The following is a 23,970-nucleotide window of genomic DNA, read 5'->3' as shown; positions in this document are numbered from 1 at the left end:
AATCAGATTCCACTTTTAGAGCAGCTCCCAAGTCCCTTCTTATTCCTAAGGGCTAATCATTAAGTGATAGTTGGGTAGTTTACATTAAGATGATCAGGAGTTAGTATTAAGTTATTAACCCGCAGTTTCATTCATTTCCCATTTGACAGTGAGTAAGGCAGGGGTAGAGCAGGGATTTAGATTTTACCCACAAGCAAATCTGAGAAGTAGCAGGTATTTCATCTGCCCCTCCTCTATATGTTGAGTTATCAGGGTGAACCACACAATTAAGTTTCTCTCTTTCTCACAAATATGATCTAAAAATAAATTTGGGGGAGGGGATTTTGAAAATTAATACAGCAACACCGACTGACTGACTACACTCACAAGCACAAAGACCTTAACTCATCAACCTGCAGTAAAGGCCTGAGGCAGGTAGACCTTTTTAGAATTATTAATTTCAGTGGATTTTTTTTATCCATCAGCCTAGTCTGCAGTTTGCAAACTTACAATGACAATAAGCTCCTTGCTTGAAAGTGCACACAAACGCAAAAGCTGTCTCCACTATGACCAGCAGCAAATCCAAGCTGTGATCCAGTTGCCTGCTTGCAGTCTGTTCTTTTTAGATTAGCAACGAGAATCATGAAAAAAAGAAGCCAAGAGAAATCTGGCAGCAAATTAAAATGTTATTGTGATATATGAAGATGGAAGATGAAAGTGTGAAGCTGATGTGGAAGTGTCTTAAAACTGCATATACTTTAATGGCCAATAGGGGGCGACATACTTCTGATTGCCTAGAATAGTGCTTCCCAACCTTTTGGAGCCACAGCACATATTTCACATTAGAAAAATCACACGGCACACTAACAAACAAAATGTCACAAAAAGCATACTGATAATTTTTCCTCGCGCACCAGGTATAGCAGAATCAGTTTGTGACCAGTATACATTTTTGCTTTCTTCTCACGATTACTCATGCTAGGGCCCTCATGGAATTAATTTCTTCTTCATCTTCTTCAGTTTTACTGGCAGTTGGAAACCCATTTAATTAGATCAGGTAATTGTACTGCCCTCTATTGGAAGAGAATGTAATTGCTCTGTAATTGCTCTTCCCGTTACTCACACTTAGACCAGCAGTCTCCAACCTTTTTTGTGCCACGGTCCACGGACTGGTTTATGTCTGAACAATATTTTCACGGTGTCGTGGATAAATACAACAAAATAAAACCAGTACCGGTACCAAAAAAAAGAAGATTTATTCATAACACACAGGAAAAGATCCAGGGAAACAGAGTTAACAATAAGAACGATTAAAAGAAATAACTATAAAAAACAATAAAAACGCTGACAATCATAAATTTCACACCTGAGCCTCAACTGTCGCGTACCAAACGACTCGGGAGTTGGGGACCGCTGGCCTGGAAGACCTTTGACTCCCTTGCTCTGTGACCTCAATAAACAATTTCATCATCACTTTATGGAAAAGATGGCATTGTATTGAATGTAAAATATGTTTTGGAAATTTTAGTCATTACTAGGGATGGGTATCGCTTAGGTTTTATCCGATACCGGTGCCAAATCAGTACTTTTGAAACGGTGCCGGTGCTCAAACCGGTGCTCAAACCGGTGCTTAAAGAATGGAGAACACAAAATTGGTCCAAAAACCTCTCATGTTCAGCTGTTTTTTGTAAAAAGATAACAATGTTAGCCTTTTCTGCAGCTATGGGGCATATATGGTATCACTCTTGGCTGGAAGCAGTGCTTAAACAATGGAAAAAACACAAACTTTGTCCAAAAACCTCTCATGTTCAGCTGTTTTCCACTTTTTCTTTGGTCTTTTTAGCCTTTTTGGCCAAGGTGAAGGGAGTATCTGCCATCAAACAAGAAGACAGCCGCATGTAACTACGACGGTGTTTGCTAGTTCACCTTACATGCATTAATGTAATAACGCGGTTAGCCTACTCAACGTAAATTACACACGAACAACATTAAGCTACTCACGCAGAGAAGAACGGCTGCTGCTGCCATCATCATCCTCATCATTTCTGCTACACTGGCAGGGCTAGGGGCCAGGACTCTCCTCTTCGTGTTTTTGGGGGATGTTGCATAACAGCCAACCCACCCGCAGTAGATGCGCTCGGTGTGAGGTCTCGCAGCAAGCTATCAAATACGGCGCATTTCTCGGCTTTTTAAAAAAACGCTATGCGTCGCCAGGTGTTTCATCGGATTTGAGGTGTTACCTCCTTTGACAGTATCACAGTATCAGCTTAAAGCACTTGTTGCAGGCTGCTGAGTTTTCATATTTTGCTGTGAAGTACAGCCAGACTTTTGACCGCTTTGCCTTGGACATTTTTAATCTGTAGCTCTGCTCTAAAAGAACGTACGTACCTGGCCCCGCCTACTATCCTCGGAAACGTAAAATGATTGGCTAGAAGTGTATCACAGCTCAGGAAAAAAAAGCACCGAAAAAAGCACCGAAATGTGCGCTGCTTTTCGGTCTGGTTACTACCGTTTATGTCAGAACCGGGGCCATCATGGCACCGGACACCGGTACCCATCCCTAGTCATTACTAACCTTCCAGTTGCGTTGAAGGCAAATCTGTCCAATTTAAACTTAAAACACTCATAAATATTGTGTTTTACATCCGATTGTCTCAAGGCCTAATGACATCCTCCACACTATGCACTTGAACATATAAAAGTGAGGATCACAACTTTTCATTGGAGTTTGAGTGTTTTAATCAACCTTGTTACAGCTGTGGTGTTCCCGGTCATAGGAAATGAATGGGCGAGTGGGGTGAAACCAACTGGAGGGTTAAGAGTACCAAGATTATGTCAGTTGTTAGCCAATGACCATGTGGTGTCCAAGTTTTAACAGCTTGATCCAACTATCACTTGTCATATATTTGATTTAAACAGCACTAAGATGGTGAAAACATTTAGCTCAATGCTTCATGACTTGATAAAATGACTTTACTAACGAGTGGGTTGTCCCCACTGCACCCAGCTTCCAAACAAACACAGTGGCTTGTCAGGAAATCATTTAAATGTTAGCAGCATTTGAACTGATCTGAGTTGCCGGCCTGGATCACAGCGACGGTGTTTACGAATGTGCTCATAAGATCAAAGCAAACCCAGACCTTTTGTCCGGCCTTGCTGTTCACACCCTTTATCCCCTGCAGCATCCACCTGTGTAACCAAATCTCACTTTAAATGTCATCGAAAAGTTTTACATCAGAAATGTGTCCATCTTTTATTAAGTGTCTGTGTTGCTCTTTTAAATGTGCTTTATGTAGAGCCCCAGCTGATGTAATTACGTTTTTATATGCATGCTGGAAAGGCCCTTTGTTCAAGACAAATTTCCTTAGGGGCAGCCGAGGTTTCATTCATTGGCCCGTGCTTTCATAATTCTTCCAGTTAAACTTTAAACACAATAAAGGCACATGTTCAAGTGTACAGTCACTACCAGGCAGCAACACAGGAATCCAATACAAATCTTGTGTGAAAGAAATTAAGTGAAGGCTTATTGGATTCATGCTGGTGTTTCTCAAAGCCTATAAAGTGGCCGGTACAGCAGGCTGAGCTCTTTCGGCGCTCAGCGGTCGTGCACAGTGGAGACAACAACAGACATTTGATGTGTCCATCGCCGCTGATCACCGACCGCTCTGGTGAATCCTCTTCAGACTTGGACCGTGGACAGGAAACACAGGTGGCATTGCATTAATGATCGGCGACTTGCCTCCCACTTTGATTACAGAGCACTGATCTGCTGTGAACAAACGACTGATGTGGAGCCACGCTGTTGGGTGAGCGGCTGAGCGTCCGCTAGATGGAATAACAGACAGAAAGCAAGAGAGAGTGGCCGAGCGAGCGAATGCTGCTGTTCCCACCAAATCCATCTTATTGGATTTTTGGCTGCGGGCATTCATCACTCTCTACCATTGTGCTTCTTGGGGATTGGCTGCAAAAACTTTAATAAAAGCGCACACACTAACAACACACAAAGACACAATGTGTTCAAAGAGCCCTTGTGATTTCAAAATGAGGAATTTTAGCAGAAGCATTAATTTTGCTGTGTGCTGGCATCAAACAATCACTTTCAAAGCCCAACCAACACACACAGATTTTGCTCATAAATGACAAAAAAAAAAAAAAAAAAATCAGGTAATGTGTGACACTGAGAAGGCCATCAGCAGCAGCATGTGTGTGTGCACGTAAGAGTGTGTGTGTGAGGGCTCTCCTGAGAAAAATGAATCGCAGATGATGCAGCAGGCGGAAAGAGCAGCTCTTTGCTTCCTAACAAGTCTCCTCAGACAACAACCTGCCTCTGCTCTGCAGGCAAAACGGATGCAACAGGTCAGTGGCAGCACTGCTTTGGGAAAATCCAAACAGTGTCAACTTCTCGTTAATTGGTCTGATCTGCGATATAATAAGCTACGGTCCAGTTTCAGCAGGTCTCATTCAGCTCCAGCTTCACCGCAGTGCTGACCCAGACACGGCTCATTATTTTAGACTTTTTAAGAAAATTTTAAGATTTTTTGACTTTTCACAAGATGAACTGATATACTGCAGCCCACACAGTCAATAAGTGTTTTCCCAGTTGAGCATATGTAAAAACTGAATGTATGAGGGCTATAAATCCCCATCAGGAGCGCACAGCAACCATAACAAAATAAATCCACTGAAAAGTGTTTTGTTCCAAATATTCCTATAACTGTCTTTTGTTGAGTATAGTTGTGATCCCTCATAAAAGGAAACACTCTCTAGTTTCCATGTTGTGTAGTTTTCATTAGCAAGTGTGACCTCGCAGTCAGGGACATAGCAAAAGGGTTTCTCTTCAGTCACCCCACAGAAAAACAGTAAACATCATTAAAAGGTTTAGCCCATCCTCACAGAACCGGAGTTACATCCAATAACTACAATTTTTAACTCCACCAAAGAGGTTATGGTTGGTAGGGTTTGCATGTGTGTCATTATTTCTGTAAACACACATTAGCTGGAAAACTTTGGATGGGTTCAGAGTGGGGCCGTGTTTTAAATTAGCTTTTAAAGTTTACTTACATCCACTAAGTTCAATTCAATTTCAATTCAATTTTATTTATATAGCGCCAAATCACAACATAAGGCGCCTCAAGGCGCTTCATAGATACAGAGAAAAACCCAACAATCATATGACCCCCTATGAGCAAGCACTTTGGCGACAGTGGGAAGGAAAAACTCCCTTTTAACAGGAAGAAACCTCCGGCAGAACCAGGCTCAGGGAGGGGCGGGGCCATCTGCTGTGATTGGTTGGGGTGAGAGAAGGAAGACAGGATAAAGACATGCTGTGGAAGAGAGACAGAGGTTAATAACAGATATGATTCAATGCAGAGAGGTCTGTTAATACATAGTGAGTGAGAAAGGTGACTGGAAAGGAAAAACTCAATGCATCATGGGAATCCCCCGGCAGCCTACGTCTATTGCAGCATAACTAAGGGAGGATTCAGGGTCACCTGGTCCAGCCCTAACTATATGCTTTAGCAAAAAGGAAAGTTTGAAGCCTAATCTTAAAAGTAGAGATAGTGTCTGTCTCCTGAATCCAAACTGGAAGCTGGTTCCACAGAAGAGGGGCCTGAAAACTGAAGGCTCTGCCTCCCATTCTACTTTTAAATACTCTAAGAACAACAAGTAGGCCTGCAGAGCGAGAGCGAAGTGCTCTAATAGGGTGATATGGTACTACAAGGTCATTAAGATAAGATGGGGCCTGATTATTTAAGACCTTGTATGTGAGGAGCAGGATTTTGAATTCAATTCTGGATTTAACAGGAAGCCAATGAAGGGAAGCCAAAACAGGAGAAATATGCTCTCTCTTTCTAGTCCCTGTCAGGACTCTTGCTGCAGCATTTTGGATTAGCTGAAGGCTTTTCAGTGAGTTTTTTGGACAAGTTCAACCTAATGATTTATTGGTTGAAATGTTTCAATGGTCCTGAGCTTCCATAATGAAATAGGGGTTAAAAAGCTTATTATACACGAGTCCTCACAGTGTATGTCTGCATGACATTGCAAATAAAGTATTTCAGGGCTTTAGATATTTTCTTCAGTGATTTTCCATTCAGAGGTAAAATAAAGGGCCAAAGGTAAGGAGTTTTCTAAAGCTGGTCATCCCTTTAAAGATTGCTTTGCTCTGCCACTGCACACGGTGTCAGCTCAAGATTTGTGATTTGTCAGTTGTCATAATAGCACCCGAGTAACAGTCACTGCAGTCAAATAGATTTACAGCATCGCTTCGAATCTTGTAGTTTGACACATTTTGAATCTGACACATTTTAAATTTGACAAGGCCCGTGACACAGACACATTTTGTTCCCGTACACGTGGCATGAAAATTCATGCGATCAGATGACAAGTAGACAGCTAAAAATATAACTGCGAGTGCAGTAAACACAAGCTCAGAATCAGCCAAGTTGTACAAGGTCTGGGTTTCATGTCATCGCACACTTTGGTTAGTCAATATGTACAGTGTTTCTTACCACCCTGAAGCACCTTAGTCCTCTTGCATAATGTATGACATCTGGTTGGCTATAGTCTGTCACCGGTTGTTGACAAGTTATATTGCAAGCCCGTATTGTTATATTGTGACATATAGTGACAATTTTCCGAACACAGAAGTATAATCGACTTCTCTTATGTCTCGCCTTGTGCTCAGAAGCTTGCAAAAGCCACGATGCATGACTTTTGGCTACACTTCAAAGACCAAGGGAGGGAAACTGTGTCACAGAGAAGCAGTGTATTCAGTGAAATGTAGACTGGAACACACTGAAGCATTGTGTTAGATAGTGCAGAAATGGCTTATATTTCAGGAGTCATTTGATAATGTTTGATGTTTTAGTGCTTTTCTCTTTCATGCTAACAAGAGCTGGAAGAAGACTGCAAGGTTAGGTTTTCACTATTATAAAACAAAATGTTGAATTTCAGCCTGCAACAAAGGCTGAGGGAACACGAGAGGCACATTCTGCATAGTTAACGAATTTTAAGAGCTTGACAATCAGCTATAGGTCTAAAATCAGGGTATTCTTCATTTCCTTTTTTTATTTTCCAACATAAACACTATAATAATAGTTTTTAAAAAACAACATATAACTGTATAGTTTAGCAATGGCTCGAAAGAATTTGCCACCAGTGCAGACACATTGCAGCATCTGATCCTATTTATTTGCGCACTGGGGAAGAAAAATCTGATCACCAGCTGGCAGCAGAGAATGATTCAGAAGTCCATTTCACATTCTGGACTCATGAAACTACAGCTAAAGAAATGTGCACAACGCACACACACATACAGAAAGAGAAAAATATACACATGTACACCAACAGACACACACACATAAGATAAAGTGGTCAGGCGTTTAGGAGACACCACAAAGCCATTTCCATTTCACAAACTTCACACTGTTCGGCTCAGGGCTGTCAGATCCTGCTGTTCTCAAAAGGACAGAAAGCAAAGGAGGAGGAAGAGGAAGGGTTAGGGAGAGGGATTTAAGATTGCAGCTACACCGTAAGAAGTCAAACAAGTGCAAAGTGTTTTGAAGTGAAGTAAAAGCTTTGTGCCGCATCCAACCGTCTAAACTTCACGGATGAATTCGAGAGTTTCGAAAGTGCCGTCAACCTGGGCAAGATCTTTAAAAAAAAAAAAACAACTCATCTGTGTTTTAAAAGATCGCTACATGTAAATGGTTCTTATTCTTCTGAGACAGTTACATGTTGGAATCACAGATGAACAGAAAAAGCTGCAGCGGATCATTTGTTCCATTTCATCTCCTAAACAGTGCCAGCGCTTGGTTCCCAGATCGTAGTGTCTTTTCAAACACTGATTACAGTCCAGAGAGTGAAGAATCCTCTCCCAAACAAAAGACAGGCGATAGAGCCTGATGCAAAAAAGACACGCAGCTATAATTAAATCTATTGTGATGTAATTGGAATAAAAAACATCTCATATTCTGTATAATTGCTATGTGGTCTTGCGGCGCAATTTGTAAGCTATGGTCTTCTTGAAGCATAACCCAGGCAATATGCCAGGAAATTTTTGCGATGAAAATAAAAACAAGACTGATCGCTGGCGGAATTATTCCCCGCCCTGACACACATCACGCCTCCGACGCCGCATTTAGAACTCCAAAAGGAAGCTCAACACCCTCAGACAAGCGCCCGAAGGGGCTGTGTTGTGTTGTAATTGTGATATAATTGCTCACAGCAGAAAAAGAAATGTGGCTTCTTGTCTTCATGTAATACAACAGCTAAATGATTTCTTAATTTTTGTTCATTTTCTCATTAGTTTTGTAAATGAGCAGTTTGATCAAGCTGAGCTGTAAATTGGAGGCTGCGGTGTGGATATCTTCATCAAAGCATGCGTGTGGATGGGTTTTAGAATGTGCCGGAATCTGAGCATCCACAAAAACTTCAAATGAACAGCGTGAACAAGTGCCACTATCAATCAGCTCCACAAAGAGTACGATTCCCAAAGACCTAATTACCAGTCTAATCATTAACTAATTGGTGCAGCATGTTTAGCCAGATACATTCGCACTTTTCACTTAAGCCTTCACACGTTCATCTAGGCTTGATTCTATGTTTTCACATTAACAGAGAGCAGAACTAATAACACCTTCTCAGTCAGTCCTGTTCTCTCATGTTGGTGTGAGGGAACACAAAAGACCCAGATACTGAAAATACGAAGAAATCTCCTCAGCCCCAAAGCTCAAAGTAATTAATTCTGTAAAGGCACCTAATTCAACCAAAAAGGAGGAGGTCATCCTGTACAAGAATAAGAATTACAAGTAATCCCACTTTGATATCTTGAAGTGAACGTACCTTTTATAAAGTGGGCATAGAAAAGAAGAGGGACTGAAATAAAATCCAGATGACCTCAAGGCACTTTGTACTTATATTATCACACAAAGTCAACTGAAAGACACTCACGGGTGAGAAAGAAAAACAGGTTTACTTTGTGTGCTTAGAAGAGAGGTGAAAATGTGCCCACAAAAGTTAAAAATGTAAGTTAATGGAAACTACAAAGCCTTACTGGCCAGCTGGAGTATTTCAGAGGTTTTGTTAGTTCATAATATGTCTGTGTGATTTAGAGCAGGGTGTTTTGGTCTACTCCCATATGTCCAGAGAAATGTAATAAGGGCTAAAGGGCCATTTTAAGTTTTTAAATAAGCTGTTGTTGTGAGAATCCCTGCAGTTGACCATCCCTTTACCCAATCTACTGTAAGCTAGTACAGGGAGATGGTAAGAAAAGGATAGACTGATCAACACAAAAACTGTCTGTGCTTCAATTATTTCAATAAACACACAAATTACTATTGGATTTACGTGAGGGTGTGTCATATGATGTGTGGTTCTACCACAGATCATGAATATAAAAATAGCTATAGCCACATATGGTATCACATATGTTTATGTTAACCACCTGCTGCTGGAACATTGTTATTTTTGGGTACCAGGAGTAACGGTACTTGTTATCCAGTTTTGATGAGCGCTCATCAAAACTGTATAAACTGTAAAAAGTATAGAGGATATTAGTTCTTAGATAACTTCACTGAAATTGTTTCAAATGATAACAACACTTAGATCCCTTCTAGTTTAGTGATTTGACTTAGCTGAGGTGATTCCTAGCACAGAACTAGCAGCATAGTAGGCACCCTCCTGTCACTCAAAGTAGCTGTGCCTCTAATAACAAACAACTTTATGCCTGTTCCTTTATTTCCCAAGAGGTGACCAGAGCGGATGGATCCGCATGACTTATTTGGAACCCTTCCATTTATCCAGGTTTGGGAACATCACTTAGAGTGCGCTGGCTTGTGTAGCTTACTGCCATCATGTTTATTTTTATTCCCGTGGGTATCACTGCGCTGCAATTTGACTTTTAGTCTTGTAGCTAGGCTAAGCTAGGCTACGCTAAGCTAAGTTAAGCTAAACCTGTCTCGATCTCTGTATTGGACACACTGACACAAAGCAACTCTGTCAACACCATAGCTGCAGGGATTTGCTTGCCACACATTTTGTCGTCTGCTCATGTCCTCACTATGCAGGGACTGTGGGATCAAAAAGTTTGAACATGGCTAAAACTGTGATCGTATGTAGGATAAACAGAGATGTGTGTGCATTATATCACTCAAAGCATATCCAGAATTCGAGCCCATCATAACATATTTACAACATAAATAAATCATTTTAAGTTAAATTCAAAAGGCAAGCCGTTATCTTTGCAATTGCTGTATGGTTGTGCATTTCATTTCATCAAATAACTGATGCGAAAACAGGACACAAACCCAAAGTCCAGCATAATAAGGTGCTTTGATTAAAAATGGATTGAACTATTTCCTGGGTGTCCCTCGAAGAAGAGAAATTGATTTGGCTCAACAATGGTATTCCCGCACATCCTTAACAGACTCTGATAATCAAAATAAACTCATACATATAATATAATTCAAGTCCCACTGTCACAACTCAATTCATCTAATTAAAGTGGCAGAGAAAAAGATGAGATTTTAAAGCAAGTTGGCAAACTCACACAAAGCAGTCACGACGATCAAAACATCTTACTGACATCAAGAATGCAGGAGCAACATCTGGCTAGTTGTTAAACCAGATGCATGAGCTCAGACTGGCAGCCATCATTTTTTTATCATTGGCTTTTCTTTTTTTAAGCTCGATATATTCCTTTTATCTATGTTTTTTTGCTGAGGCGTTTCAAATCCAAGTGCCTTACAAACACCTTTGTGATGGAAATGGATAATGAGCTTTCCCAGAGGGGTTAATCAAACCCATTGTTCGGCAAGAATGAAAAGATGTGAAAAGATGTGAAGGGGAACTGATTGATTGTGTGGTTAAAAAAAGGGAATTGCTATCCCTTTCTCCCGGGCATTTACTTGTTTCCTCCTTGATATAGGAAGTGATTTATTTTGACAGTTACCTCATTGAGTTTATTTTATCCAAATGAAAAGTCATTCTTGTGAACTCAGCAAGCAGGAGAGGGAGAAACAGAGAAATGGACAGGCGCAAAAAAAAAAAAAAAAAAGAGAACAGAGCATGCAGTGATTTTTTTTTTTTAAAGACAAAGAAAAAGATAGCAATTTTAAAAAGATATCAAATTAAGAAACACAGGCATAAATGTGTGAAAGTAGCGGTTAAGAGTTGTGACTAAGCTCCTGGCTGAGAGCCTGGTGGGCTTGATGTGACCCCTCAGTGGAGGAGAGAGCACAGTCCAGCTCTATAATTAGAAAACACACAGTGCCACTAATCCTTACTGAATGACTAAAAAGCAGACAGCAAGTTTGCTCCACAGGTTGTGGAGAGTGAAAGTGGTGGTTTAAAAAAATCTAACAGAGGAGAGAGTTAAGTTCTCTCTAAGGTCTGATTTAGGTGAGGCTGATTTAGCCCAAAATAAATCAAGGGTTTCTAATAGGATTTCAGATGTGTTAACACACTAAAGCTGGATTTATAGCTGTGCGTTACGTGGTTACGGGCTCATATACAAGTTAAGGTTAACATCACAACTTATATAGAAGAAATGTACTGTGTTTGATTGCCTTAAACAGCCTGTGTTTTCTCGGGGTAAAAGTAAGAGCAAGTTAAAGACAGGCAAGGTAATCTTCCTCACAGGAGCAACAGAGAAGGCACATTTTAGAATCAGCCAAACCAGACCACTAGGAATTCTGTTTGTTGCCAACATTTAGTGCCAATGCAGGAAGCAGTGTGCCCCCCAGAGATAAAGGTGTGTGGCCAGAGTACTGGATGAGCATCCTGGATGTCAGACTGCCAAAGACTGGAATTTTAATCCCATCACAGACTAACTGAGTCCGGTCCAAATCACATATTTGTTTTAAAGGGATATGTGACACCCTTTAGTTTTAGACCCTTGTGTTAAAAATCGAGTCAACGCCCTCTGTAAAAGTGAAGTCACAGGGAAAAGCAAACATTTGGGACTCTTTCTTACAGAATGCAGCAGATATGTACACATAATCCTTCCCTGATCCTCAGATGTGCTGAGCTTCCTCTCAGTTTGACTTTGTATGTTACATTAACTATAAGAAATGCTGTGGTTTCCACAGTTTGCTAGTCTTGGATGATGCACACAAGTCTAGATGTGTGTGTGCGGGCAGCCTTATGGCCTTGTGGCCACGTGGCTCCACAAAGACATAATGCACCACATATGCTCATGCTCCTCAGGTGGACTCGTACTTCAAAGATGTACAAAAGGAAAAACTACCTTTTTTTCCTGCAGCTGTCCACATCCTTGTCCTCAACAAGTCCTGAGCATAATCCCCATCTTAGCCAGCAGCTTATCATCAGAGGCTGATGACCCTCAAGTACATAAGCAGAAGACCTAACCAGCCTCTCTTATTCTCTGCCTCCTTGTCTCCACATGTTTGGCATCTAATTCGATGGAACACATTCTCATTCCTCATGCAACCCACGATATAGCGATTTACATCTATGTTTGTGGAAAACAAAACTCATTCAGGATCCCTCTTTTTCTCGCAAGCTTGAGCTTTTTGTAACAAAATAGGGTCCTGTCCGTGATTTAAACGAGAGAAACCTACACAGATAAAGGATGAATAAAAAATTTAAATAACAAGCTTTATTAACACACTTGAATTCTTGAAGGAAAACCATTGTGTATTACCCTTTTTCCCCCAATTATGGAGCACGAAATGATGTAAACACCACAAGTCTGTCAATTAGTGACGCAGTAGCGCCGTCTTCCAGATCGCTCTTCCAAACTAGTTAATTCGCAGGCAACATTTTAAATAAAGAAGATTTCATCCCAGCTGTTTCTTATGTTTGCTTCAAAGGGTGAGAAGTTTCATATTCATATGCCTGTGTGGTTCCTGAATAATCAAGTAATCAAGGATTTTTGATAGGAGGAAGACAAAGTGATTGTTATCCAAAACACTGCCTCTCAGACTCCATCCCCTTCCTTTCAGCTCCATGGAGCTTGTTTAGAGACAAGGCGATTACTTCAAAGGCAGTACGGGGAGAAGGTAATGCTGTTTGTCAAATTAACAAGCATGTACACAAGCCATTCCAACACCTATTGTAAAGTAGTTACACGAGCAAGCGGCTTAAAATATGCAAATCAACAATAGCTTAAGTCAACATGGCTTTTCATACAAAATGAAGATGGAGAAAAAAAACACTCATCATTCCACAATAAGCTTTGTAAAGAACTGAATAGTTCCAGATCCTGAGAGAGAAGGTTTGAGAGGGGAAAAAAGAGAAACACATTTAAGGATTTATATGTTTTTAAAACCTCCTCTCATTCAGATTGGCAGCAGCAGCAGTCAGCTTTCAAGTAGCTGCAGTAGACAGCTAATCATTAGCCAGTTAGCCTCTATTATGGCCTGGGATCCAGGCCTGGTGATAAAGAACCAAAGGACTGAGGGCTCACAGCTTAATGATCCAAAGATCAGCACAGGATTTACAGGCTCAGGGTTTTCTGCCACAGCCCCTGGACAAAAGCCCTCCTCCCTTTCTTCATCTACTTCAGCGGAGGGATTGAGTTCATAAAACCCGGAAACAATGTTGGAAAGTAATGAAATCTCCCACCTATCATGGTAAGAAAAATAAAATGAGGGAGACATCAATCGCTGAGGTAAAGCTTCCAGTTGATTGGATGATAAATAAAGGCAAAGTGCCAAGAACAAATATTTCACACACTAGAACTTTTGCGGCGCCTTCAGCAGCGCTCTTATTTAGTTTTCTTTGAAGAGTTTGACATAATAGCTCATGGAGCACCCTGGCTTTACTTGGCATCGGATGAAAACTTAATTTAACTGTTTCAGACCCAGAGGATCAACGTTCGCTGAGTGTGAGCTACCTGCAAATGTTTAAAACAAAGCTTGCCGGGGTGCCGATTTAGCTCACTGGGCTGAGCAGGTGACCCAATATGCAGTAAGGCTAATGCAGAAGCCCGGGTTTAAATCCACCAAATCTGTGGCTATCTACTCCGTGACTCCCAGCTTTCCTGTCTTCTCTTCACTGTCCTGTTGCAGTAAAGACTAAAAAATCTGCAAAAAGTGTATGTAGAAAAAAACAGCTTCCTTCACAGCTTGTAGTGGATGCCATACAGAACTCAGAGACATTTATTTGTTGCAGACACTCTGCAACTACTGAAATCCTTCGCACAGGCTCAAAGGATCTGACATTTCTTCTGAAATCAGCCCCTCCTGCTCACTTTCAGCGTTGGATACAAGACACTGGAATTTTTCAGTTATCTTAACTGCCTCTTGAAACATGAAAGCACTGACCAAGTAAAACATCCACAGCCATTTCTTCTTCTTTGTACTTGTTGATAACTGTACACCTTAAAGCAAAACCACAACTCTTATATTTTTAAGCTAACTACTGAAATTTGGCAGAAAAAAGGTCAAAGGCTGATTAATATTTAATCAAATCCTGACAAAAAAATATTTTATTATAAAGAAATAATAATAATAAAGCAGGAATATGAAAGTTTATCTTAATCTAACAGCAAAAAAACGTATTATCATTATAATTATTATTATTCCACTAAAAGACTGGATCTAATTTAATTCCTGCTACTGGCGTGGAAATCTTCAGGAATGTCTCAGTCAGGGCCCGGATTTGCTCAGCGGCTCAAACCCTCGATGAAGCCAAATGATTACATCATCAGCTGGCACGTGATTGAAGATCACACATCAGCCTTGGCCCGAGAGATTCTTTACTCATCTCAAGAGAACCTCTCCATCACCATCATTGCTGTCACCATCCCCCCGATAGGGCGTGAATGCCTCCTCTGTGAGTCAGGCCAAGGATCTGCCAGTGGCCCCACTTTCGCAAACTGAATAGGCACAGCTCAGCCACGTTTTAAGGCACCCTAATGTACCATGGCTGGACCACAAAGGCAGCGTGGTAATTTGCCAGGGATAATGACGCTCCCTTAATTCGGCCCTGGGGGCCACAAACAGAATACTTTAAAGAGCATCCCCGTCCAGGGATGAGACCCATGTCTTCCCACCCCCATTTTTTTTCTAGGCCTCTCTCTCCCTCTCAGTCCAGCCCTTCCATCTCTTATTGGCCTGAAAGGAGCTTGTTTTCTTCCGGCTTATTGTTATCCTGAACTAAATATCAGCAAACAACAGCGGGGCTGGAGGAGACATCATGCCAACCACGATTGGAGCCCCTGATCTCCTCCCAGAGGGGCAGAGAGAACCAAGACAAACGCAGTGGAGCTTCTTCAAAGCAGCCAGAGAGGGAGCACTGCTACTCTACTCCATTGACACATATTAGGGGGAGATATTTAGGCCACAAATTGAATTGAATAGAGAAAGTGAGCTGAATGCATGTGCTGAGCAAGGGGAGTGGAGCAATAGAAAATAAGCAAATTCCAGGGATGGCCTTCAGGGATATTAAATACAGAGAAAGAAGTGGTTGAGATTGGAGCAAGAGCAGTCTCTACTAATTTTAGGAGAAATTGGGCAGAAGATAAAAAGGGCTTGAAATCAAAACCAAGATGATAGATACACTTGAGACTGAATAAAGCCACAGAAAGCAAAAATTGAGTGGCATCACTTGCTTACGTTTTAATAAAAAGTATCCAAACAGCCTTCATATTTCACTAATTCTGATTAAGTTAGAGCTATTTAAATACTTTGTGCAGTGTGAACAAATACGCAAGGTTAGATTTGCAATGCAATGAAAAGTGCTTTAATATATATATATATAGGTCCAGTTGAGTCAAGGTTAAGTCAATAAAGTTGCTACATTACAAATAACCCTATTATATATTTTATGAGAATAAAATAAAAAAATCAATGATGCATAAATTCTGATTTTAGGAGTACAACATTTTTGCTCAGTCGCTCAGTAAACAAGGTCATTTTCTCCGAGGGGATGCCAAACGTTTGACTTTCAGCTCCTCAGTTTGACTTTCTGTTATCCAAGGCGTTTTTTTGAACTGTTTACGTAACAATAGGATCTAGTTTACATAGCTGAATGAGCACTGGGACAGCAAAGAATATGATATCCAGGCAACAAAAAAAAAACAATCTCACAAATAGGGATAGATTTTTATTTGATGTTGTTTCCTTCACTTTGCTCTCCTCCACATTTTCACAGATTTGATAAATGACTAAAAGACCTTCTAAAAACTTTTTTATGTCACTCTGGCTCATGTTCAGCTTCAGTGAATATGTGTGTTTGTGTGTGTGTGTGAAGGTATTTGAGACAAGTTAAATGAAAGTTTGAGCTCACTCTGCATGCCATTGTGTTTAAAACATGTAGGCCAACAGTTTTCTCACCACCTCTGTTCATTAGCACATGCTCAAGGCACGATCTGATATCGTCGTGTTGGTGTTGTTCCCAGATCATCATACTAAATGTTGTTCGAGGATCAACATTGCAAGTGACCAATCAGAATGTTGTGACATCATACTTTTGCGACATTGGGAAAAACCGCCGTAAAACCAAAAACTGTACTTAAGCTGCGAGAAACCGCCTCTGTCCGCCGATCAACGGACCCTGACCCTAACCCTAACGCTTTAATAAACGGTAAGCAGAACTGATATTGTCCTTGCAACATTGGAATTTCATAAATGCCCAAATGGCTTGGCGCACAAAAGAATAACGTCACAACAATGTGATTGGTCACTTGCGATGTTGAACCTGGAACAACATTTTCATGATGATCTGGGAACAACACCAACACGACGATATCAGATCATCCAAACTCCAGGAGAGCTTGCATATATTAAAAACTTAGCTTCAAACATGCCTACTATTCAGTTTTTTTGTAATCTGGATACCTTCCCTCAGGGGACAATCACATTCCAACTGTACTCACCAACATAGCTATGAGATTTAAAAATGCCACGTTAATAACACATTTAGAAAAAAACTGTTGTACTTTGTGTACATTTTTGTGCAATTATGGACAGACTACTTTCTATAACTGCACAAAAAGCTGCACTACACTTCCCTTCACTCTTTTTTTTTTAACAGTATAATTAATTTTTTCTAGTAGAAAACCAACATTTTACTTAATTTTCGCCACAGTTCATCCAGTCATAGGGTTTAATGTCTAAACCTAATATGGTGACGGGCCTTACTGACACGGTTTGGCCGGATGATTAAATCTGGCCCTGACAGTTTAAATGCACAGCAAGTTAAGAAAACACCAGGAAACATTTTTAAAAAGAGAAACCACTTCACACAAAACACAAGGGAAGTGTTTTTGGGGGAGACGAGAACATGAAGGAACAGCTCCAGAAGTGACAAGCTAACAGTGAGCAGCTAATAGCAAATATATAAGTTTAGTATTACATGACTCATGTGATTAAAATACACTCTGACTGCATATTTCTCTCCCTCACAACACTGATGAATCTCCACTTCGTTTTCTCTCAGTGCATTTATTCGTGTGTTTCAGTTTCTATATGCAAAAACAACCCCCACCCAAAAAAACCACTATAACACTTCCGTTGTATTTTCTGAGTTTTTTCCTACTTCCGTTGCCTTTTGTGTGCTTTTGCAGGGTTTGTCTATTTGCTGGTTACGTTGCAACTCTCCGGCCCACCGTAGAAATATCTTAAAACGTTACATAAGATAAACTTTCAAGCGTCAGGTGTTGATGGACGGAATAATGACCCAACTTTCTTGCTCTTGCTACAGCTGAATTAAAAAAGGCATGTAAAAGCTCTGAGAATGGCCCCAGCCTGCTCTGGTGAAGGTGATTTCAAAAGATGATTATGCACTCATGTCACCTGTATAATAATTTCACTGTGCTGTGTCAATTAGGCACAAGGCTGTCGACGACCGGAGTGCTTCGCTTTCACATGGAAAAAAGTACTTTTGACTATCCAGCATCAATTTGACACTCACTTATTTTATCCTTGTCTTTATTTTTTGTTGGCATTGTGCTGTTTTTAACTCATTTTTAAGTACAACAATTCGAGTTGTAGATAACTGATGCGTGGCTTGTGCATCATAGTTTGATTGATTGAACGAGATGGATAGAAATAGAGGGACAAAGAGAGGTGGAAAGGTAAACCTTGACCGTTAGCAGCCTGCATGAAACCCCTCCACCCCTACCTGCCCCCACCACTTCTGCTTATCCTCCTCTCTTCCGCCTCTACTGCAAAACTCTCCCCACTGCCTTTCAAATCACTTCAGTCAGTCAGAATAAAGGACTTTCACCAAAAAAGACTGCCTTACTTTTACCACAAAGGCCAGTGAGACTTCTTTTTGGTCTTGGGGGGAGTGGAAGACATTTAAATAAAGTTAGAATGAGAGGAAAAGAGTAATTGCTATCCTTCATCCACAAGACCAGAGAGAAATGTTGTTGTTTCCCAGGAAAAAAATTGAGGATAAAAGTAAAAAGAGTCAACTAACTTGCTGCACCACTGCATAGCAGCAATTCAGAGAAGGATATAGAAACCAGTCAAAGTAGTGCATGAAAATGACACGGAGGCTCCAAATGAAAAAGATTAAAGTGTACTCACCAGCTAAGCATCACTGGGGTGTAGGCACAGGGGGCTGTGAGGGCCGTCTGTCCTTTTCAAATTGATTCTGTTAGAAGGGGAAAGGAGACAGAGAAGGAAGGGGGAGGGGTGAGTGTTTCACTAGCTACTCGCCTCCATCTCATAAGCAGAGCGCAGAACCACAAAGAAGTGCTGGCGGTCTCGTAAACAAACCGCCAACTTTTCAATGAAGGAGAGAAGGCGGAGCGGGAACGGCTTTTTAAACCCCAACCTTAATGGGGTTTGGGGGGCGGGGGGGCTGAAGGGAAAGAGGGACCTGCGAGAGGCCTTTGTAACAACTGATGGCCTAACTGGACAATAACAAACCACCAAGTTCAGTATAGTTCAAGCACATTAAGCCCTAAACCTGACTCGACTCGCACAAACAACACAACCAATATGTGGCTCAACTGTAAACGAACACACAGATGTAAATGCGGCACACAGACGCCTAAACTGTGTCGAACCAAACACAGATGCTAATATACAGAGAGCACATTTGGTTCCAAGCTTTTTGATCTCAGTGCCACAGAGCAAATTGGAACAAATAGCCCTGGTTTGGTTTCTAAGGCAACCTGAAGGAGCAGCTCAGACTCGCGATCCCTCTTGTGTCGTCAGCTGCCGTGATATGGCTGCTGTTTCTTTCACTTCAACACAGAGGAGCAAAAATGAATCAAAGAGGAATGATAAAGTTCACTAATGATGATTTATTAACTGTACATCTTATAGGATGTTATCACATAAATGCAGAAATTAACTAAAAGGGCATTTAGGTTGGAACCAAAGAATAAAAGGCTTTGTTTTATAGTAATAATAAATATGAAGTGCATATCAAACTCTTAGTCAGCTAATTAAGCACCCAGTTCTTCGACCACATTCTCCAGCTTGATGCTGAGACACTTAAGAGTGAGAAAGACAGGTAGAAAAATACAGTAAAGAGGATTTTCCATGGAGCTAAGCCGAGAATTTAGGGCTGAGCAGCAGGAAGTGTCCGCTCACACACACAGAAACTCCCCATAATCTCCACTGTCAGTGTGGGATCAGGCTTTATTCACTGCAACAAGTGAGGAGGAAGAATTCTCATAAACTGCTTAGTCTGTGACCTAAAGTCTTATTCACTTTCTCTCACACACACACACACACACACACACACACACACACACACACACACACACACACACACACACACACACACACACACACACACACACACACTTCAATGTCCCGCATCTACACAAGAAAGTCGTGCAGACAGGATCTGGGATTGCATGACCCTGCTCAGATTCAGTATGGCTTTATTGACCACAAGTGGCATGAATGTGATACTGGGCTCGGTGCAAATCAAGCAGCAAAGCCGAGATTTAAGTAAGACAGATAACAATAGGTAACATCAGGGCCAACGTTTGGCTCCAGACCTCTGTGTGAGCACCTTCATCTTAGCGTGGGACATTTCAGATTCACCAATCGTGGTGCTCGTGAGGCGTTTCTGCAGATCAGGTGAAAAAAACAGAGAACCAGCAAGGGTTTTGTTGATAGCAGCAATAAAGACGTCACTCTCAGTCAGAAAACATCGAGACTGAAAAATTGCAACGGGTTTGGATGAAAATGGCACCGTTTTTTTTCTTTTGTTCTGAAATGTTTTGACAGAACACACGGAGAGACGCAGAGAAACTCGTCACCAACTGAAATATCGCAAACATCACATTTTCTTATTATCACTATTGGATTGAATGTACACTGAAATGCATGATATATCTACCAGCAGCAATTCGTGAAATTTATTATAATAAAAAATGAGTGCAGAAGCAGGACAGCGTGGTTAGCGCTGCTGTCCAAGGTCCAAAGACATACAGTTAGTGGGGTAGGATTAACTGGTGGTTCTAAACTACCCATAGATGTGAATGTGAGTGTGAATGATTGTCTGTCGGTGTTAGCCCAACATCAGATTGGCGACCTTTCCAGGTTGTACCCCGGAAAGCTCTCAGCCTATGGCAGCTTGGACCCTGAATTGGCTAAGCAGAGGAAAATGGATGGATGGAGTCCTGAAAGTATTTTTAGTAATACTGCGCAATACTGCAAATTTTGGTATATATTCAATGCCAAGTGAATACAGGGCCAGTACTGCTGATATTAATGCCGATACTTTTAACCTATAAAGCTTATGCAGTGCAGAGCACAGTGCGATGATTTATGAGCTGAATCATCATCAATTTGCACATTTTAATGACCACTAAATCACTGCGATTTTTTACTTTCCACAATAATGAGTTAACACAACAAAACACACCGTTCAGTTTTTCATGCAGTTTGAAACTGTGTTTGTTGGAGACCTGGTAGGTAAATGTGCCTTCCGCTAAAACACTGTGGGTCAGATTGGTTGTTTAGATGTGCTATAGGCTAGAAATCAAAATAAACATGATAGTCAACACAAAAAGGTTCAGAATTTTTTCATAGTGCATGTTTGAGCAATAGTTTTTCATTTGCAAAAAGTTGTTTAACACAGTTCAGTGCTGCTAGTGCTGAACTTAGGGGATAGACACAAAGTATCAATCCCATCACACTAGTATCGGCCTGATACCAATATCAATGTTGGTATCGACACTATGGATATTTAGATTGACCTGCTCACCTCTAATGTTTAGATGTTTCAGACCCACACATACAGCACAAACACACAGAGACATATATACAGAGCAATTACAACAGATGCTGTCCATCTTAATTTGAATCTTATCTTGAATCCTTGAAAGTCCTCTTTCTTCTTGGTGGTCATCCTGTGAACTTATGTGAAGAACTAGTAAAGCTTTCAAAAACAGCATGAATCAAAGCAGACTGGAGGCACAGTCTCCAACCTGGAACTTTTTTTTTTTTTTTTGCAAGCTGAAACTTTTGCAGCCCACCGCAGAGCATCTCACTCATTTTCTGTCCATAAGAAGTGATTATCAACATTCTCCACGAGACCCAGCAGCGAAAATCAAATTCTCCTAATTAAGCTCCAGTTACTGGTAACTGAATCAGGCAGTTTAATGAAGACTTAGCGGGAAGCGGGTGAAGAGGCAAGTTACAGAGCGGCAGGAGTTCACGGCTCAACAACTCTCGATGTTTATCTCACACAGAAATGCACAGGAGCACAAACACTTATACACACATTGTACTTGTGCAGTTCAACATTCACCCTTTAGGCACTAAAGGAAACGTGTCTAATTAGGAGCAAATTACTGCCTGCAGCTTTCCAGTTGAGATCACTAGGTTGCTGTTGCTAAACAAACTTTTTTTTTATGAAGTTCAAATCGAACACAGCAGATCCCAGCAGTTACTGCAACGAGGACACACTACGTGATATGAGCTGGGAAAAGTGGCACTTCAAAGGCTCTCATTACTCTGTTATACAATCATGGAAACCTTTAAAGCCACTGTCATATCTTTAGACGTTACCACCAATTAATGTGCTTTTTACCAAACTTGCAACTTTTTTCCCCTAAAAATCGTTTGAAAACTGACACCAGCCCTTTAATTTTTTTTTAAATTCAAACTGACTTAAAGTTTGTTGTAATGTTTGTGAGCAACGGAGCAGGTAGCGAAGTGTTTGATCTATACGTGTCGACTAATCTAATCGATCTCCAGGCAGCGCTGTGTCTCAGTTTTTAACAGCTGATCGTGCACACTCAAGTGCAGCCTTCAGTTAGAGTCCTGTCACATTAGTTCTGCTTCTGTGAAATGTTGAAAATTTCCAGAAAAATATGCAAATTGGCGTGTTGTTCAGTCGCTGGCTGTGCACTCAAAAGATCATGAATCTCGCATAATTAACTGAGCGTCGGTGACTTTTGTGAGTCATGTCATTTCGCTGCTGCTCTCTACCGAAGTGCGTGCTATTCTTGACAGCGCAAAACAAGCAGAGGTGGCGTGCAACTGGCATTCCCAGGGTGACTCAGGCTGCAGCAGTGCTCATGGGCAAGGCAGGAGCCATAAACCATGCCAGTTTATGAAAATATTTTTAAAAAATCTGATTTTAAAGGCATAATGTTCATTTCGAATGGTAACAAAAGTGTAGACAGATTGTTTTAACCTGACCTCACACAGAGACAAACCATAGATTGCAATTTAGTTGGAGTGTTGTATGGTGTTTGGGTTTGCTTGCCTTGTTTTGTTTACATCAGCAAACAATAATGTGTCAACACAGCAGGATGACGCGCCTCAATTATGATTAGCTGTGTGGGAAAAAATGCACATTTCTCAAAAGCATCACTTCAGCTGTGTGTCATTAAACTTCACACTAATGTGGTTATCAACTAACAGACTGGTTGAAATACACTGTTCTTGTCTGCCTATTCGCATAACAGAGCAAAAAGGAAGCAACCTTTAACTTTAACTGAAATATATAATCAGCCAATCACATGGCGGTATGGTAGGCATTTACATAGATGTGGTGAGCATCAGAATGGGGGAGAAAGGTGATTTAAATGACTGTGTGCTTGCTGGTGCCAGAGAGGCTGCTCTAAGTATTTCAGAAACTGCTGATCTACTGTGATTTGTCCCACACAACCATCTCTATCTCTGTTTCTCTGGGTGAAAATGCCTTGTTGATGCCAGAGGTCATAAGACAATGGCCAGACTGCTTTGAGCTGATAGGAAGGAAGCAGTAAGTCAAAGAACTACAAAGCTCAGATCATCATAAACAGGGTTCTTTACAGTGAGGTTACAAACCCAGTAGTAGCAAAGTGTACCTAATAAAGTGTCCAGTGAGTGTATGTCTTCTCTTCTTTGTATTAAAATTAATGGCATTTCCAAAAACAAGGCTTAATTACTTAATTGTGAGAAGTAAATGACTGATTTGTCTCAGAGGTTTTTACTATCAGAACAACATGTAGGAATCTTTCCCACTAATAACTAAACTAAAAGTGATAAATAAACACAAAATGAATTCATTTTCATTTTATGTATTTTATGTAAATAAAATAATAAACCTAATCAACAGGACACGGAGGGAAGAGAACGAGAGAAGGAAGGGAGACAGGGGCAGTAAGGCTAATAATCTACCACATCCAAGAGACTGGGAACCAGAACACACACACACACACACACACACACACACACACACACACACACACACACACACGCACACACACAGAGCTGCTATCCGAAAGGTCGAGCCTTACATACAAGACGGTTTAATTTGCACAACCTGAAACCATGGCATCACACTGACGGGCAAAGTCATCTATTACCCTCGTTATTATGCACCGTCCTCCTGTGTCCTCGCAGCCCACTGGCTGAGTTTCCAGCACAGTTTCACATATCCTCGGCTTTTCATCATCACATCTGACACCTGTTTATATACGTCTTAACCTCTGACCTCACCCTCCCTGCTCTCAGAGACAACAGCGCTAGGTGAGCAGAGAGGTCGCCTCCGTTACCGCGAGAGTGGCGACAAAAGGTTACAGCGGCAAATGAATTGAGGACTAAATGTAAAGAC

General features: G+C 41.0%; 1 protein-coding gene across 5 annotated transcripts in view; it reads right to left on the bottom strand.

Moving 5' to 3' along the window:
* The window catches only part of sema5ba (sema domain, seven thrombospondin repeats (type 1 and type 1-like), transmembrane domain (TM) and short cytoplasmic domain, (semaphorin) 5Ba), a 192,929-nt gene that overhangs the window by 135,591 nt on the left and 33,368 nt on the right, over positions 1 to 23,970 (bottom strand). For 4 of the 5 annotated variants that reach the window (XR_003269943.1, XM_026144738.1, XM_026144737.1 and 1 more), the window contains exon 2: positions 18,480 to 18,546. The exons of the other annotated variant lie outside the window; for it this stretch is intronic. The gene's annotated coding sequence lies outside the window, so the exon portion shown is untranslated. The remainder of the gene's footprint in view (positions 1 to 18,479; positions 18,547 to 23,970) is intronic. 5 annotated transcript variants of the gene reach the window in all.

This window comes from Astatotilapia calliptera, chromosome 16, assembly GCF_900246225.1.
Source record: "Astatotilapia calliptera chromosome 16, fAstCal1.2, whole genome shotgun sequence".
NCBI classification, from domain to species: Eukaryota; Metazoa; Chordata; class Actinopteri; order Cichliformes; family Cichlidae; genus Astatotilapia; species Astatotilapia calliptera.
This window is presented reverse-complemented; position numbering and strand designations above follow the sequence as displayed.